The sequence below is a fragment of the Schistocerca nitens genome, chromosome 3, assembly GCF_023898315.1.
Source record: "Schistocerca nitens isolate TAMUIC-IGC-003100 chromosome 3, iqSchNite1.1, whole genome shotgun sequence".
Taxonomy (NCBI): Eukaryota; Metazoa; Arthropoda; class Insecta; order Orthoptera; family Acrididae; genus Schistocerca; species Schistocerca nitens.
Genome location: NC_064616.1, coordinates 637616682 through 637634625, shown reverse-complemented (window position 1 = coordinate 637634625; position 17944 = coordinate 637616682). Strand labels below are relative to the sequence as shown.

Below are 17944 nucleotides of genomic sequence, written 5' to 3'. Positions count from 1 at the left end.
ATGGATTCCTGACTGGAAGTGGAGGAATAAAGTCCTATGAACATGTATCCGGAAATGGACGATGTGCGTGCAACGACAGCAACTTGTCCCGGAACACAGTACAGTACAGTACAGCGTCGCATCCACTTCACAACAGCTTTTCAAAGTGGCCTCGGTGGGATGCAATACACGTCGCATCAATGTACTGCCGCACTCTGATGACAGAAGTCCTATAACTGTGATGGTCTAGTGCTAAAACCATGGACAAAATCCTTCCCGTAGAGGGAAATCCGCTGCTAATAATCCGTGCACTCGTTGCAGGTGATAAGTTTAGTAGCGGTTGCCATGCAGTAACGGAAGGAGATTTTTCCCCTACTACCAAGGGGGTGGATGTATTCTGGAGGTCCAGAGGTCCCACCGTTCGTGGCATGGAGTGTGGTACGACTGGTACTTGTGACGGCGATGGTAATGTAGCTGCAGCGTATGTGGACGTCAACCAAACGGGGTGTAATCGTTCAAATTTACGTTAGCCTCTTGGTGAGTCAAGCGGTCCAGGGTCTTGTACTCAATGATTTTTCGCTCCTTTTGGAGTACTGTGCAGTCAGGCGAGCAGAGGGAATGCTGCTCTCCGCAGTTGATACAAGTGGGAGGAGGCGCAGGGGGTATCTGGATGCAGTGGACGTCCGCAGTCTCGACATGTGGCGCTGGAAGTGCAGCACGAAGACATGTACCCGAATTTCTGGCACCTAAAGCACCGCATGGGGGGAGGGACGTATGGTTTAATGTCAGAGCGGTAAACTATCAACTTGACCTTTTCAGGCAATGAATCACCCTCAAAGGCCAAGATGAAGGCACCGGTAGCAATCTTATTGTCTTTGGGTTCCCAGTAAACGCGCCGGATGAAATGAACACCCCGCCGTTCTAGATTGGCACGGATCTCGTCGTCAGACTGCAAGACGAGGTCGCCATGAAAAATAATCCCCTGGACCATGTTGAGACTTTTATGGCGGAGTGACAGAAACAGGAATATCACCCAGCCGGTTACAAGCGAATAACGCCCGGGATTGGGCTGGGGATGCTATCGGAATCAAGACTGCACTGCTTCTCATCTTGGACAGCGCTGTCACTTCCCCAAACTTATCCTCATGATGTTCAACAAAAAATTGAGGCTTCGTAGGTAGAAAGAAGTCCCCGCCCATTCTGCTACAGACTAAATACCGAGGTAAATATGGCTCTCTTCTTTCTGTAGCCCTACATTCCTCCCTTGGTGTAGCGAGAGAGGAAAACGATTTAGGGTCATATCTGTCAGCATTGTACTCGATCTGGCCATTTTTAGAGACTGCTGGCGCCGTACAGTAACCAGCAAGACATGACTTAGTTTGATTCATTGCGGGTCATCCGCCCTGATGCCACCCACTCCGATCAGGGGCTCTCCCCACAGGCGCCATCCAGCCACAGCAAAGGCCAACTGGCACGATGGTCGTTGCCGGGAGTCCTGACGCCCCAGGAAGACAGGCATCTACTCCTTGGCATACGTGGGGAGTTTACAGCTCAGGCATCAGCAGTACGATCCATGTGTTGTCAGGGGGCTACCACGAAATAGGTACATGATGACCCCACCACGGACTGGCTACAGTGCTGGTTATTGGGCATAGAGAAGTCCAATATTGTCATGAGGGTGAAAGAGGACAGGAGACAATGGAAAAAGATGACATACACCGGAAAGTGTCCTCGCCCAAATAGTTGAATTGCAGGAGGAGATGCAAAGCCATGACAAGAGGTTCAGGAGATTGAATCTAAGGGCAGTATGGATAACTCATGCACCACACAAGGCGTCCTTCCCCATATGGCCCGCACTTCTGTAGAATTTGGAAAGTGGCAGGTCAAACCTTAAGATGGGACCTGAACTCATGGGGCCGAAAAGTGTGAGACACTTTTTAGTCGCCTCTTACGACAGGCAGGGATACGTCGGGCCTATTCTAACCCCCGGACCCGCAGGGGGGATACATTAACTGAGATATGTATTTCACTTGGCTATAACATTTTGAGAAACATACACAGCCGACGCAAGAAAATCCAGTCTTGTCAATTCTGGACAATCACTCGTCACATTTGTGTCTGAAGGCTGTTCTTTAGTTCACAGACCGTAGCATTCATGTTCTTACCATTTCTCGACACAGCAACCACAAACTGTAGTCGCTGGATCGCTGCTTATTCAAGCCGCTGATGGACTTTCATTCACAAAAATGCGACTAATCACGTTGCATATGTATTTGCGCAAGAATTTATTGCTGAACTGTTTGGAAGCTCTCGTCAAAAGACGACCACTAAGACGAAAGCAAAAAAAGCGTTCAAGATATGCGGCATTTACCAAATCGACCGTCACACATTCCTCGAAGATGATTTCCTGCCTTCGACCGTTATAGAACAAAGTGATACATTTAATTATGCATCCACTGTTGAAGCTGGATCTCTCCAGAGCCAAAGTTCACAGACATCTATAAATGAACCATAAGTAGCACGAAATACTTCAGTTCCCCAAAAAGAAATAATTCCTTTGCCAAGAAGAAAAGATTACTAAAAAAGACAGAAGAAAGGGGAGAAGTCAGAAACAGTATCTGGGACGCAATCGACAAGCAACAGGAATCCCATTCAACAGAACAAGAAATAAAGAAAGAAAAGAGGAAACTGTTTGATTCAAATAAAGCAAAAAAGAAAAAAAGAAAGAAAAGCAAAACTTCAATACATCGAAGGAAAATCCACAAACTTTTCACTGTCCAAGCTGTCCACCAACACAAGGCTGGATTCAATGTCTTAAGTGCGAGGAGTGGTGGCATGAATCCTGCTCTTGGTGTGAAGGTTCTGGATTCTTCATTTGTGATCTCTGGTCAACAGGTTTTCCTCCGGCTGGAAAATTTTTGCAGATTTTTGTTCACAGGCCACAGATTATGCTCAGAAACAAGGTATATTATTTTTATGTACGCTATACATGAAATAAAGAAGAATAACTGAATGGCACATATGTTTTCTCTTTTAACAACGATGAGCACATTTACCCCACTAGAAATGCGCTCTTATCCTAAAGTCGGGTAAGATGCCACATTTGCATTATTTTTTACTTAGTGCGAATTATAGTTCAATGAAATGCCAGTTAAAATTTAATTGTAATTCGTGAAGTCTCCTTCACTAAAATAGTAAACCCTATAATATTAAATAATATATAAATAATATATGGCAACGGCTTTGCCGCAGTGGCTACACCGGTTCCCGTGAGATCACCGAAGTTTAGCGCTCTCGGGCTTGGTCGGCACTAGGATGGGTGACCATCCAGGCCGCCATGCACTGTTGCCATTTTTCGGGGTGCACTCAGCCTCGTGATGCCAATTGAGGAGCTAGTCAACCGAATAGTAGCGGCTTCGGTCAAGAATACCATCATAACGATCGGGAGAGCGGTGTGCTGATCCCACACCCCTCCTATCCGCATCCTCCTCGGAGGATGACACGGCGGTCGGATGATCCCGATGGGACACTTGTGGCCTGTAGACGGAGTGGTTTTTTTATAAATATAATATTATAATAATAAATAATATATAATGTAAATAATATTAAATAATATAAAATCTTAAGTGCGCACCCTTGCCCCTCTTAAATCTATCGGTACGAAGCTCCACAATGCACTGTAAAATGGTTTGCGGAGGATGTAAGTAGCTTAAAACAGCAAGAACCGTAGGCATCTGACGATGACAGCCTACTGTCAAAACTTTTCTTTTTCAAACCTACTTGCAGTTTAATAAAGCACGAGTGAGGCAGTAAAAATTGTTTCCGTATGAGCGGTGCGTACCTCCTGCTACTGTTGGGGCACCGCCGCCGCTGCCGCCGCATTGTCGCCTTGGGAAAGGCGGCTGGTGGTGGGGGTCCCGGCCCATAACACCAGCGCTCCAGCGCGGCCATGCTAACAGTATTCCGCTGGACTCCACCGCAGCTGTACGCGATCCAAGATGGCCGCCGCCTGCATCGCTGTGTTTGCAACATCCTTGTAGTATCCTCGCTCCAGAGTACCACATTTCGTGTCGAGCAGCTGCTTCAGCGTCCATGTATCCGTCCGACGTACCAGGTGAGCGTCGCCTGCAAACATTCTCTTGCACAGCTGTTGGTGTCGCTCTCGAGACTACTCGCTTTTTTGTTGCATAGCACACAAACATCTGCCGGCATTCCAAAGTTCATAGACCACGCGCGTGTGTCATCACTGCCGGGCTCTCTTTTTGTTGTTAGAGCCCCTGACAGCAACGCAGCAAACTGCATTAATCTTTAATCGCTGTACGCTTGTATGTTCCGATAAGCTTAAATGGAGTATGTTAAGTGCGTAATCAACCGCTCTTTTCATTTAAATAAAGAACTATATGTGTGAGTGTAGGATAAGAGGAAAAAAATTGTCCTTTCTTTAAACTGTGATTATTATTAAAACAGTTTTTAAGAAATTAGACGAACTAGTTTGCTTGACAGAACCAATTACTTATGGGATACTGATGACGACTTGCTAGACAGTTATCCCATAATAAATATTGGTGCCTTCTCACTAAACGAATCGATATTTAGTTCATGCAACAAGTTCATGCAATATTTTGAACTTCTCAACGGACCCAAATAGCCATTTTTCCACGTGTTTTCTTTTTCTTCTTTTTGAAATTATAACTTTCAGACCCGCGTCCTATAGTGTAGACGATGTCAAATTATTTTAATGAAAGTTGTGTTCTTTTGTGGAATACATGAGCAGATTTTGTATCTATGTAATCCCAATTAGCAACAGCAAATTCTTCATACAGTTTTCGTAAACTGATATGTGTTGCATTTTATAATTCTGTGAGCGGATTGTAAACCTTTACTTGTCTAAAAGAATGTTTTACTGGAGAGATGGCACTGTAAAGAGCTCACCTGTTGCTTTCCGCAGACCCCGCTCTCTGTTCTGAGAGCAGAAAAAAATAGCTATATTTCGGATGTGAACACTGGAGAAATTTTTAAAGCCGTACCTGTGTGTGTGTGTGTGTGTGTGTGTGTGTGTGTGTGTGTTTCATTGGAGTTTCGTCACGTACGGCCTGTGTCCGGAAAGCAAAGGTTCATATGCTTTTCGTAGCAAGTTGCTCTGAGTAATTTACAGAACTTGAAAGTAACGGACTTTTAACACCTTATCGTGATATTGATGCTCTCATGCGTAAGATGCTTGGGCTAAAAGGAGGCGAATCGATCAACGTGACTCTGGAAAAACTTCTGTTGGGACGTCGTAGGACATGCAATAAATCTAACTTGGCTTTCGAGAATTTGCCAAATTACGCGAGTTAAATGATTTGGCCGATCAGTCTCTCGTCTCTGTGGTGGATTATACAGCAAGTTTTCCATTCATTAGGCTAAGGAGGATACAAGTAAGGTCATAAGGTTTTAGCTAGTCTTAAGCAGTTCAGTTTAGCAAAAATTTTGATATTCCGTGTTAGCCTAGGAGCAGCGGTTACATGTCAGTCACTGTTGATTTCGTAAATCGCATAATATTTGTGTCAAAGGGTGCCTCCGTATGCTAATAGGCGCTGCTAAGAAACATCGCTCCCTGCCTGATTCTGTAAGCTGTCTCGTTCGCGGGGGAAAATAAAATTTTCTTCAGATTCTTCCAATGGATCTGATATCTGACTGCCTTACTAGTTTCATGTGGTGGTTTCACTTTGAATACCATAGCTACTGCAGCATAGAACTAGATACTTGGCGATTGATATTTTTCAGGTATTGATCACAAATCCTCAGATCAGCGACTATCTCAGTCTATTTATGCGCAGTAGATTTACAATCAATCTAGGCCACGAACATAGAAACTGCTCTCTCCGAGTTAGATGGTCGGAGTAGAGATCTTTTAGACTAATGCCTAAAGCGGTGTAGAAGTAGCGGAGATTAGGTAACGCAGCGCCAGCCTAATAATTCAAAGACCTGCTTACAAGCTTTAACTTCCATTTAAAGTATCGGTGACTTGCGCTGCTGAAAAGGCTTTGTTTTATAAAACATGCTGCATGGTTTGATTTCTCGTTGAACCCTGTACGTCATATCTAATAAGCTTTTTCATGCTAAAAGCATTATTCGGACGGATGACTGCTGCTCTGGGTATATAAGAATAAAAGAATTGTTTCTTGTGGTGGACTAAGAGTATCGTGAAAAAATAATGTTCTCCCTCTCTCTGCTGATACCTGGATCATTATAATACTGTTTCTCCCCTCCTGCCCCCCCCCCCCCCCGCCCCATTGCATTCTTTGTGTTTCCATATGTCTGAAAAGATGGCAACAGGCTTTGGCTTTCGTCTCAGTGACAGTCAACGATCTGGTTTCATCATCTGCACCTGTGGTGTCCACGATTCCAGGGGTTACTAAGAAATCTGAAGTTGCTGTCACTTTTGCACTTTGACGGCTTTCCGGAAGATTTTGTTGTAGCACCATCTACGAACTCCAAATTGATTTTTTCTGTACTTACAACGGAAACGCGCAGAATAGAATGCAAATTGCGCGTAAGATCGCGGTACACGTTGTGCGGTGTTTAACTCGTTTTAATGAAATCGTTAAAGTCGGCTATTGCTATTAAATAAACCCCTGAAAACCTTACAGCTCTCAAGGATCAGTATTTACTCATGTGCACAAAATGAATACACTTTTTTTCAAGTCCTGCACCCACAACGCCAAGAATTTTAGAACAACCTTCGTGGAGGTTAGATAAGGACGTTAATAGGTAATTATAACTACATGCAGTATTGAGTTGTTTGAGCTTCGCGTTTTTCTTCTTAAATGAAACAATCGTATGGCATTGATGGCCAGGAGACCTCACGTGGGGAAGTTTGGACGCCGAGCTGATAGTCATTTCAGATGACGCTACGTAGGCCGACTTGCGTATCGATGGTGATGAAATAACACACCTAGTCCCAGAGCGGAGATAATTTCAGGCTTCGCCGGGAATCGAACCCAGGCCCACTGCACATGTCAAAAGGGCTAACCACTCAGCTAAGGAGGCGAGATTGTTACCAACAGTTCGATTTACTATGTAGATCAACCAAAAACAGTAGTTAAGTGTTAGTGTTAAAATACAGTCGCCACAGTCTACTAGTTAATGGAAGGCAAATAATAAATGTAAAGGATTACACTGATTTGGTAGATACCGCCTACAAAATGTTGACTACCAGGTGACAGAAAATAAAGCCGTTGTTGTATCGGATATATTTGTTGCCAGGTCGTATCAAAAACTGAAGACCTAACTAAATTTTGATACATCCTGTTTACTGTCATTGTATTGAAAAGAAGCCCGATAAAGGTACAAACTGAAGAGACTGAGAAAGCTTGTGCTTAAGAGACAAAGATAATTTAGTAGAAGAAGGAATGAAAGTTAAAATGGAGAGAAGAGGAGAAAGGGAGGACTGTACAAAAAGTCAGGTAAGGATAATTTCGGATCAGACGAACTTTGAAAGGAACAGAAGATAGATGAAGAATCGTGGGTGGGTGTGGAAGTGTATGGCGGAGTGCCTACGTCAGTATGAACGACTGCGGCATGTTTAGTTGGCGTATAGAGCCTGGGAAGTCACTGTCTGTCTACCTCAAAAAGCCTCCTTAATTTCTTATTCTTATGGCGCGTATGCACGATATGACGAAAGCTCCAGAACTGTCTGCCTCGAATGCCGATTGTGTAAATTTCCCCAACAGTTTCGCGAGAAAAACGTCACCTTTCTCCTCGGTTCCCAATCATATTTCGTCATGTAGGCTGTTAAAAGTCCAACAGTGTCTCTGAATTAATTTCCAGTCTGCTGCAATGCCCTTTATAAAGGCTCTGGCCGCCTGAGCAATACTCTTATTCGGTAATTTTGCATTCGGTTTTCTTATACAATCGCACAGTGCGTTTCCGAGAACTCGTCCAACAAATCAGTTCTATATTCACCTTCCCTAACACTAATTTCACGTACATGACACGTCTTATTACACCTCGATATTTAAACGAAGTGTGACCTCCAGAAGTTCGCCACTAAATTTGTAATAGAATAATATCGGATTATTCTTATTTGTTGTGGTCGTTACCTTGCATTTACCCACAATAAAATCGCCTAATGAGGGCGGTGCCACAAAGAAGTAGGAAAAGATGTCGAGGAATTGTTATGCTAAATATCTACAAATCGTACGTCCGCCGGAAGTTGACGGATATTGGCCATTACTGTTGGTGGAAAATCCTTCGCCCTTGCAATATCACATTGCAGGCCGGTTGTTCGCCCCTGTCTGCTTCACAGCTACGAACCGGTTTTCCCGGCCCATTTGAGACCTTATATTTTACGTGTAAAGGAAGCCTAATGGAATTCCCTGTCCTAAGCCAAACTCTTAAGAGAATATTGAGTTTAGCTTGACCCCTGACCGTTATGAACATTATTGCATTGCCTTCACTCACTGAAACAGCTATTTCCCGAAAGGCACTCTGACCTACATAGCGCAGTGACAGGAGAATTTACTCAGGACGAATTAGCTTGGCTCCTGTTCTTGATCGTTAGTTAGAACTGTAACAGATTGCTCGTAAGGCAAGGCTGTAGGCAAGTCTTGTCTACATAACGGAAGTGTTCCTCGTAAAACGTGTCGTTAGACGATATGAGGCCCAGGACTACGTTTCTGGAGGAAAGCTGACGCTTGTCCTTCCGGCAGATAATCCTCCCTGTGCCCCTTGGCCAGTTTTTGTGAACGTGAATGGTGCCATTGGCCCAGCGGGACTCCTTCCAGAGGAATGTGGCCTTGGAACGCCCCACACGAGCGCCATATTTCTGCGCTTCCTCACGTTGAATAGCCCTGATAAGAATGTGTTGACGTTTCTAATCGCAACTCTTAATAATGTGTATTGTGTAATCAGAAAGTTCGATAAATAATTTTGCAATTATCAAGGAAATGTTTGTTCTGTGTAGACATATTTGAAGAACCAATACCTTGCTCGGCCTTAATTTTTTCCCTACTGTGTAAATTTTCTCATTAGTGAAGAGGTAATTTCCAGTCAGGATTATTCAATAAAACAGTATTACTTGTGTGTTGGGTCGTCTGAGTGGTAAATTTGTGAACTTTCTCCTCGTTGAAATAGCACTTTTTACAGAAGCTTAGCCCCTGCGTGATGCAACAGTTAGGTGGTTAGAATTCTGTTGCTCGTGCCACTATAGTGACTATCTGAAATCTAGACTTTTCCACAGTTACAGCTTAAGTGCTGAATTTCACGACGGAGAAATAGGAATAAGTGTCTAGAATTCGTAGAAATGGTGGAGGAAAACGGTCTACTATAAACAGAACTCGCGTTGGTGGTCATTATGGATTACTAGCTGCTGCTCTGGTCGGCTAGGTAGAGTCGCTAAGATTCCGTGCCCAGCAGCATAGCTCGGCTACACAATAAGTACTCGACGAGCCTGATAACACCTTTACACATTCATTTTATGCATTGTTAGCCGTACTTGACTACTACGCTCTCAAGAAAGTATTACGTTAATTCTCTTCTTCCTGCATTTCCCCTTCTCATAACTTATGAATGGAGGTTTTCATAGAAGTCCGAATGACCTTATCGTGGCAGGGAAGAGACATAAAGCCCTTATCTTGCTTGTTCATGTACAGGTATTTAGTACTTAGCTCCTGGCGCAGTATTCTGAGTACCCATAAAAATGCGATAATTCTTGTATTACAGAATTCTGCAGTAAAGCGATATGAACCACATAAACTGGACTCTTAACACTCAGATTTTATTGGGGTATTGTAATGTTGGGTCCGTACATATCGAGTGTACAGGTGGCGTAATCTGTTAGACCTGATGTTTTCCCAGGTCATTTCTAACTTCGTAGCGCCTTTCAATCATATATATATCTGCTGATCTTACCCTATTATTTCTTTTTCTTCAGACTAATTAATTTAGTCTCAAAACTTAATTATGTACTACTGCTGTGCATTTGTTAGATGTCATTACTTCCATTAGGAAAGAAAGTAACGAGTAAATTACTTAATACAAACTTAGATTGACATTTCTGAAATACCATAAATTCATTACCATATGCATACTACTATTTTTCTCTTCTCGGATGGGGCGTCTAAGGATCACTTGCCAAATTAAATTCCTGATTCGTTGTTCTTTTCCTTTTGGTCAGTACTGTTAACACCTGTTAACTACATATTGTCTTCCTTCCATGCAATAAACACATTGTAATGTTAGCTTACTCTGGATGTTTGGTTAAATGTAAGAGCGGACCTGAAGGTTCCAATCTTGCCAGGAGGAATAAACAAGTAAAAGTTAAGGTTTAATAGCATTGCTTTATTTTGCCTGAAGTAATGTGCAGACTGTCGAATATCAAGATTTAATTGGAGTTTACATGGCCGTTTCAGAATTGTCGATTCACGAAGAGCTGTCCTTATGAAGAAACATCTGTTTCGAATGAACAGCAACCTGGTTGTGCAAGCATGTTTAAATTTATCGGAGACTGTTCTGAGAGCGGTGGGTCAGCAGCATCACAGCCCCTTATGATCCTGCAGTTTCCCATACCTGTACTTGGACCACCATTTTTCTGAAGTCACAGTGACAAGCGGATGCAGTTTCAAAAGACTGATTAATCATCATGTTATCCATTTTGCTTGGAGAATACCGCAGATGTTTTCGTCTGCTGGAATTCTAGGCAGTTGTAAGCTTTTCCCGTGGCTGGTTGCAGTATTTCCTACAGTGTAATTTGATTAATCACCTACTGATCTTAGCTGCCCGTGAAGCTTTGAATGTCCCGGGCATGTTCGCGAGACTAGGAACTTCAGTGGTGACTGGTCTAATTCAGTCGTTCGGGATAGTTTAATGTTAGTACTGAGAGAGCGTCCACAGAAAACTGGGCACACATGACACTTTTGGGTATTATGTTGCATGACTTTAGGAATGTTACCTCTGGAATTATTCGCTTCCGTGTTGGTGGATTATCAGACCGCGAATCGGAATGATATGAAGACTTCCTAGCAAACAGAACTCAGTCGTTCTCTGTGTGGAGATGGTTAGGAGCAGAAGTAGCATAGGGCGTGCCTTGCAGATATGATGTGGCCGTGACTATTCTCGAGATATAAAGTGTGTTTCACAATTCCTATGAAGGTCGGATTACGTTGAAATCTCCCGCTTCACGGATCGCAAAAAGCGGAGATAATGAGCTGTGACCCGTGTATTCTACAGTAGCCCATAGCACGGGGAATGTTTCGTGTACTCGTCAGGTTCTCTTCTGCGTGACGGAGGACGTCATTCAAAGGTTAGAGTGCGGCGCATCTGTGAAGTACCACAGTCAACGCTCTTATTTGCGAACGTGTCAGTTTCTCGCAGCCGTTGTTGTAATTAGACGAAAATGGTATGTGATGTTACTACAGTAGGGACTGGCGATGGCGCCCTCTTCTCAGTTTGTGTGCTTATGCTGATGAGGGGAAATTTTAAAGCGATTTATATCCAAACGACACGTTTCTGAACATCGGTTCCATACCAAAGCTTTATCTACGAAGTTCCCTCTACAACCCCCTAGAAAACTGGATTGGAATTGTGAAACACCATGTGTGTAGGCTGTCCACGGATTATGGAGATCTAATTTAAACCGGAATGTAGCAGATTTGGTTTCAAAGGAATAATAATTGCCTACAGAAATCTCGTGCAAAATGTTTCAGAATACTGTCGTGTCATTGCGGGACCATTATTTAATAAGTAGAGACCGGATTATATGCATCATAAAAACCTTAAAATATGTATGCAACTAGCATGAAACATACGTAAAAATGCATGAAAAGTGTCGCAGTGTGCAAGATCAAATAATAAAAAACATGGTAGTTACTGCGTGCATTACATCTGAAAGTCGAACCTGTGCATATCAGTTACGAGGAAGAGCGCCGGCCACGCGAAAAATCGGAACTCTGATTTTCTGAATACTTTCTGGTAGAGGGTAGGAAGGGGGTCTTTCTGGGATTATTTTTAAAAATTTCGCAAAATGGGGAGGCAATACGGTGTTTAAAGAATTATTCTTTCTTTGTTATTGTTGTCGGTAACAAGCGGATGCGATGCGAGTCAGTCTCAGCTACAGGACCAACTTCGAGATATATCGCACGCAGAGGGGCACACTCAAAAACTCGGTAATATTTTATTTAAAAAACATACAATCATGATTGTTTTGAACGCATTAACTTTCAATTAATACTATTGGATCAAAGCACCATTTACAATTTATTTTACATTTTTATACTATTGTAAACATAAACGACCAAGTACTGTTTCAAATGTTCGGTAGTACGACTGTGTCTTCGATCACCCGAAACATTTTTATAAGCAGAAAAGGACCGTTCTACATCAGCTGAGGTAACTGGGCAGCATTTGAATTTGGCTGCTATGTTGGCACTTCATGTTTCTGGTAAAAGTTCACCTGTCCCATTAATAAAACTGTTTGGCACAAGGGTTCAAAACCTGGGTTATTGTTTAAAATGTTTACAAACTTTCAAGTTTTCCTGGGAATGCCTCTGGCAATGAGGAGTTCACCAGAGTCATTCTATTCATTAACTGAACAGATTCATTCAACGCCGAATCGTGATTTTCAAGCTTTTTAATATTTGTAGATATATGGGAAAAATAAGTGTTCATCACAGCAATGTCTTTTTTAATACCGGAATCATTGAAAGCTTCAAATAGTTCAAATGGCTCTGAGCACTATGGGGCTTAACATCTGAGGTCATCAGTCCCCTAGAGCTTAGAACTACTTAAACCTAAGTAAACTAAGGACATCACACACATCCATGCCCGAGGCAGGATTCGAACCTGCGACCGTAGAAGTCGCGCGGTTCCGGAATGAAGCGCCTAGAACCGCTCGGCCATCTCGGCCGGCCATTAGTGGCTTCCTTGCACTGGCAGACTGCCAAAGCCTTTGCACTATCGAAGTCGTTTACTACCCCTCTAATGGCCTCGAAATGTTCATTGTAAAATAACACAGCTTCGACCCACGTACCGCAAAGAGTTACCACTGGTTTGGAAGGTAAAGGCGCATTTAGCGGTTTTTCTCTATAAGTCTTGATGCGAACAGGAGCCTTTAGAAACACTTTCTTTGTGAATGAAATCAGCGTATTTACATTCACAAACGTGGAATGTACTTCAGCAAGGCGATGCATTCCATGAGCAAAGGACGTCACATGAATCAAATTGAGATAAAATACCCGGAGGGCTTTTCCTGCTTTGATCATATAGGGAGCAACATCTGAAAAAAAACACAAACACCCGTTCCTCTTGCAGAAGATTCTGGCAATATTTTTCTAATACCCTCATTCACAAATCTGGCGATCGTAGAATGATACACTTTTTCAAGTTGTTTGCAGGCCACTAAATAGGAAGAAGGCTCTTCTTTTAAGGCACCAACAATTAAATTTGCAATGTAACGGCCACAGGTGTTCAGATAATGCTGTCCTTGAGTTCACTGCGTATTTCTTCCAGAACATTTACGTAAATTGTCGGTGTGTAATTTTTACGCAATATTGATTCATCTAGTATATTTTGATCTAAGTAATATATGTGCAGGAAGCCTTTGAGGATAGGGTTTGTAAGTTTGTGAAGAGGAATATTGCTTGCAATGAGTGCTTCACACAGATACATGTCAAACCGACTTTTTTGGTTACCTTTCGACAAATCCCTGCTACTGCAACTTGCTGTTGTCAGGAGTTGTCGTGGTCCTTTCTTGTGCACTCCTCCGATATGAAGACTTTTCTTGACATGCTGATCTATTTGAAACTTTTTTTGGACTAAACGTTTTTCTCGCAAACTCGACAATATAAAACGTGTAAATGTTCCAGGATGGTCACCTATCCACGAAACGTCGTTTCTTTTTTCGGGCGGCATGGCCCACAACACGTTGCACACTACACGTCGTACACACGTTCAGTTGTGTATAAGTAAATAGAAAGATAAAGTGAAACAATGGAAGTGCGACTAAAAGCTTGCGTAGTTTGTTGCCGACGCGTACGGCGTGACAGCGGAGGGGATTAAGCGGGAGCGCGGGCACAGGAGCATTGACTCTGTCTGCCTGTTCCTGTTCTGTAATGGTTTCGCTAGGTAGTGGCCTCTCTGTTAGCGATTGCACGCAGTTCTAGGTCGCGGTCAATCCCTGACACATCAAAACTAGATCGAGCTAGAGACCGCCCGTCTAAATTTTTAAAATGTTGTAAACATAGAGCGAAAATATGCATCGTCACTAGTTTTTAGTTAAAACATGCCATAACCGGTGAAAAGGAGCCAAATATGCAAATGCATATAATCCGGTATCTAATGAGTTAAGAGAGGAGTAATGAGTTTGTGAAGAGAGGCGTGATTTAACTACTTTTGCTCAACGCGAGAGCAACACAAAAATAGTCAATAAGTGGAGTCGAAGACGCTAAAAGGTAGATGTTATGCGTCATAGAAGGCTGACTGTTACAGTTCAGATACGGACGCTCAGAGACGAGACAATTCTTTCTTTCTGAAATGTATTTGCAAATTACGAACACGACTGTGCGCGGAGTATACGACATACTAGTAACATATGAAAATTTCAGTTGTGACATGTGAAAATTACTGAACTATCAGTTCAATAAGTCACGGCTGCAAAATACTAATGCGAATTCTTCGCAGACGAATGGAAAAACTGGTAGAAGCCGACCTCGAGGAAGATCAGTTTGGATTTCGTAGAAATATTGGAACGCTTGAGGCAATACTGACCCTACGACTTCTCTTAGAAGCTAGATTAAGAAAAGGCAAACCTACGTTTATAGCATTTGTAGATTTAGAGAAATCTTTTGACAATGTTGACAGGAATACTCTTTCAAATTCTGAAGGTGGCAGGGGTAACATACAGGGAGCGGAAGGCTATTTACAATTTGTACATAAACCAGATGGCAGTTGTAAGAGTCGAGGGGCATGAAAGGGAAGCAGTGGTTGGGAAAGGAGTGAGACAGGGTTGTAGTCTCTCCCCGATGTTATTCAATCTGTATATTGAGCAAGCAGTGAAGGAAACAAAAGAAAAATTCGGAGTAGGTATTAAAATCCATGGAGAAGATATAAAAACTTGGAGGTTCTCCGATGACATTTTAGTTCTGTCAGAAAGAGCAAAGGACTTGGAAGAGCAGTTGAACGGAATGGACAGTGTCTTGAAAGGAGGGTATAAGATGAACATCAACAAAAGCAAAACGAGGATAATGGAATGTAGTCGAATTAAGTCGGGTGATGCTGAGGAAATTAGATTAGGATATGAGACACTTAAAGTAGTAAATGAGTTTTGCTATTTGGGGAGCAAAATAACGGATGATGGTCGAAGTAGAGAGGATATAAAATGTAGACTGGCAATGGCAAGGAAAGCGTTTCTGAAGAGGAGAAATTTGTTAACATCGAGTGTAGATTTAAGCGTCAGGAAGTCGTTTCTGAAAATATTTGTATGGAGTGTAGCCATGTATGGAAGTGAAACGTGGACGATAACTAGTTTGGACAAGAAGCGAATAGAAGCTTTCGAAATGTGGTGCTACAGAAGAATGCTGAAGGTTAGATGGGTAGATCATAACTAATGAGGTGTCGAATAGGATTGGGGAGAAGAGGAGCTTGTGGCACAACTTGACTAGAAGAAGGAATCGGTTGGTAGGACATATTCTGAGGCATCAAGGGATCACCACTTTAGTACTGGAGGGCAGCGTGGAGGGTAAAAATCGTAGTGGGAGACCAAGAGATGAGTACACTTAGCAGATGCAGAAGGATGTAGGCTGCAGTAGGTACTGGGAGATGAAGCAACTTGCACAGGATAGAGTAGCATGGAGAGTTGCATCAAACCAGTCTCAGGACCGAAGACCACTACCACCACCACAACAACAAAAACAACAACATGTAAATTTCTGCTGGACCGGGAGTCGAATCCGGATTTCCCGCTTTACGCGAGCGGTTGCCTTAACCACTTTGGCTGCCTGTGCACGACTCACGGCCAGTCCCAAACTGCCGTATGTGCTGATGTGTCCTCCCCGTGGTTCTTGCATGCGAATCTAATGATTCCCGCACAGAGAGAGACATTGTTTTTGCTCTCCAGATTGCCGTTTTTGGCATGAAATTCGGTAGTACAGTGTCTGTCCGAAGGAACATTACATCGAACCACACACACTGTCCTACTCCTATAATTTTTTCTGTATATATATATATATATATATATATATATATATATATATATATATATATATTTCGTGAATATATGTTCATACTCCGGTAGCCACCTTATGGTATGTGGCGGAGGGTACTTTGTGAACCACTCGCTTCCCTCTTTCACTATTAGTCGTGAATGGATCGGGGGAAGAACGGTTGCTGGTAAACTTGCCGTGTTACCTTCATGATCTTCTCGCGAGATAAACGCAGGAAGAAGAAATATATTGGTTGATTGTTGTAGGAAATTAAGCTCCCGGAATTTGAACAGTAAACCACATCCTGATGCAGAACGCCCCTGCAGCGTCTGCCACTGGTGTTGGCTGAGCATATCGTTAACGCTTCCGCGCTTACTAGATGAACATGTAACGAAAGACACTGCTCTTTCTTGGAACTTCAGTTCCTCAGTCAATACTATCTAGTACAGATCTCATTGACGAGCAAATACTAAAGTACTGGTCAAACGAAGGTTTTATAAGCAACCTTCTTTGTATGTGGACTAAATTTCCTAATAAATGTGGCATCTAAGAATTTGAAGTCATTTCGACTATTTTTCGACCGTGACTGTCTCAAGAAATATGTAAATTTTTTTTTAGAAAAGTTACCGCTATCAGTAACAAACTTGTTAACTATTGTATTTATTTTGCTACATGTTTCGAGGAAATACCTCATCTTCAGGCTACATGGCATTACAAAAACAATTTCACGATAACTTTATACAGATGTTACATAGTCTTTTCATAAATGCTGTGGTTATCCTCTGGAAGAATAGGGGAATTAAAGGCGATGTCACTTTGGAAGCTGGACTGATGTTTGCATAAAAATGTTTTGTAAGTCACTTTGTTCTCGCGTGACAGTCTCGTTGCGATGAGCTGCGGTATTTCCAAGAGAGGCACGGAAATACAAACACCGCAGTTTATCACAACGAGACTGCCACGCCACAAGAACAAAGTGAGTGACTGTTACAAAACATTTTCATGCAAACATCAGTCCAGCTTCCAAAGTGATATCGCCTCTTACTAAGTTTCCTCTTTTTCCACAGGATAACCACAACATCTATGAAAATACTATGTAACATCAGTATAATCTTACCGTGAAATTGTTTTTCTAATGCCATTTAGCCTGAAGATGAGGTATTCCCTCGAAACATGTAGCAAAATAAACAAATAATAAAATAGTTGACAAAGTTTGACTGGTAGTGATAATTAAAAAAAAACTTTACATAAATCTGGCATCTGCCTTACCTGCGAGTAGTTTTATGTGGTGTTTCAACTTCAAATTGCTCAAATGGCTCTGAGCACTATGGGACTTAACATCTGAGGTCATCAGTCCCCTAGAACTTAGAACTAGTTAAACCTAACTAACCTAAGGACATCACACACTTCTATGCCCGAGGCAGGATTCGAACCTGCGACCGTACGGGCGCGCTGTTCCAGACTGTAGCGACTGGAACCGCTCGGCCACCCCGGCCGGCTTCAAATCGCTACTTACGCATACGTCTACATATTATATGGATATGACTGCTTCCAGTGATTGTTCTGCAGCCATATAATCGTATAATAATGGATCTGTTGTCCTATTTATGCGGGATACGTTCAATTTACGTTGCGGGTCAGCTGCGAATCCCTGTTCCAAAGGTCGAACTTCTTCCTGCACTTAACTGCAGTGTTCTAGCTTTGCGACTTCTCTATATGCAACAGCATCATCCGCGAAAAGCCTCATACAAGTTCCGACGTTATACACTAGGTTATTTACGTGTTTTATG

At 42.6% G+C, this 17944-nt stretch overlaps 1 protein-coding gene across 1 annotated transcript in view; it reads left to right on the top strand.

The window, feature by feature from the left end:
• Positions 1-3948: 3948 nt before the first annotated feature.
• Positions 3949-17944, top strand: part of LOC126249691 (uncharacterized) — a 288350-nt gene continuing 274354 nt past the window's right edge. Inside the window, exon 1 of the mRNA XM_049951370.1 lies at positions 3949-4093. The gene's annotated coding sequence lies outside the window, so the exon portion shown is untranslated. The remainder of the gene's footprint in view (positions 4094-17944) is intronic.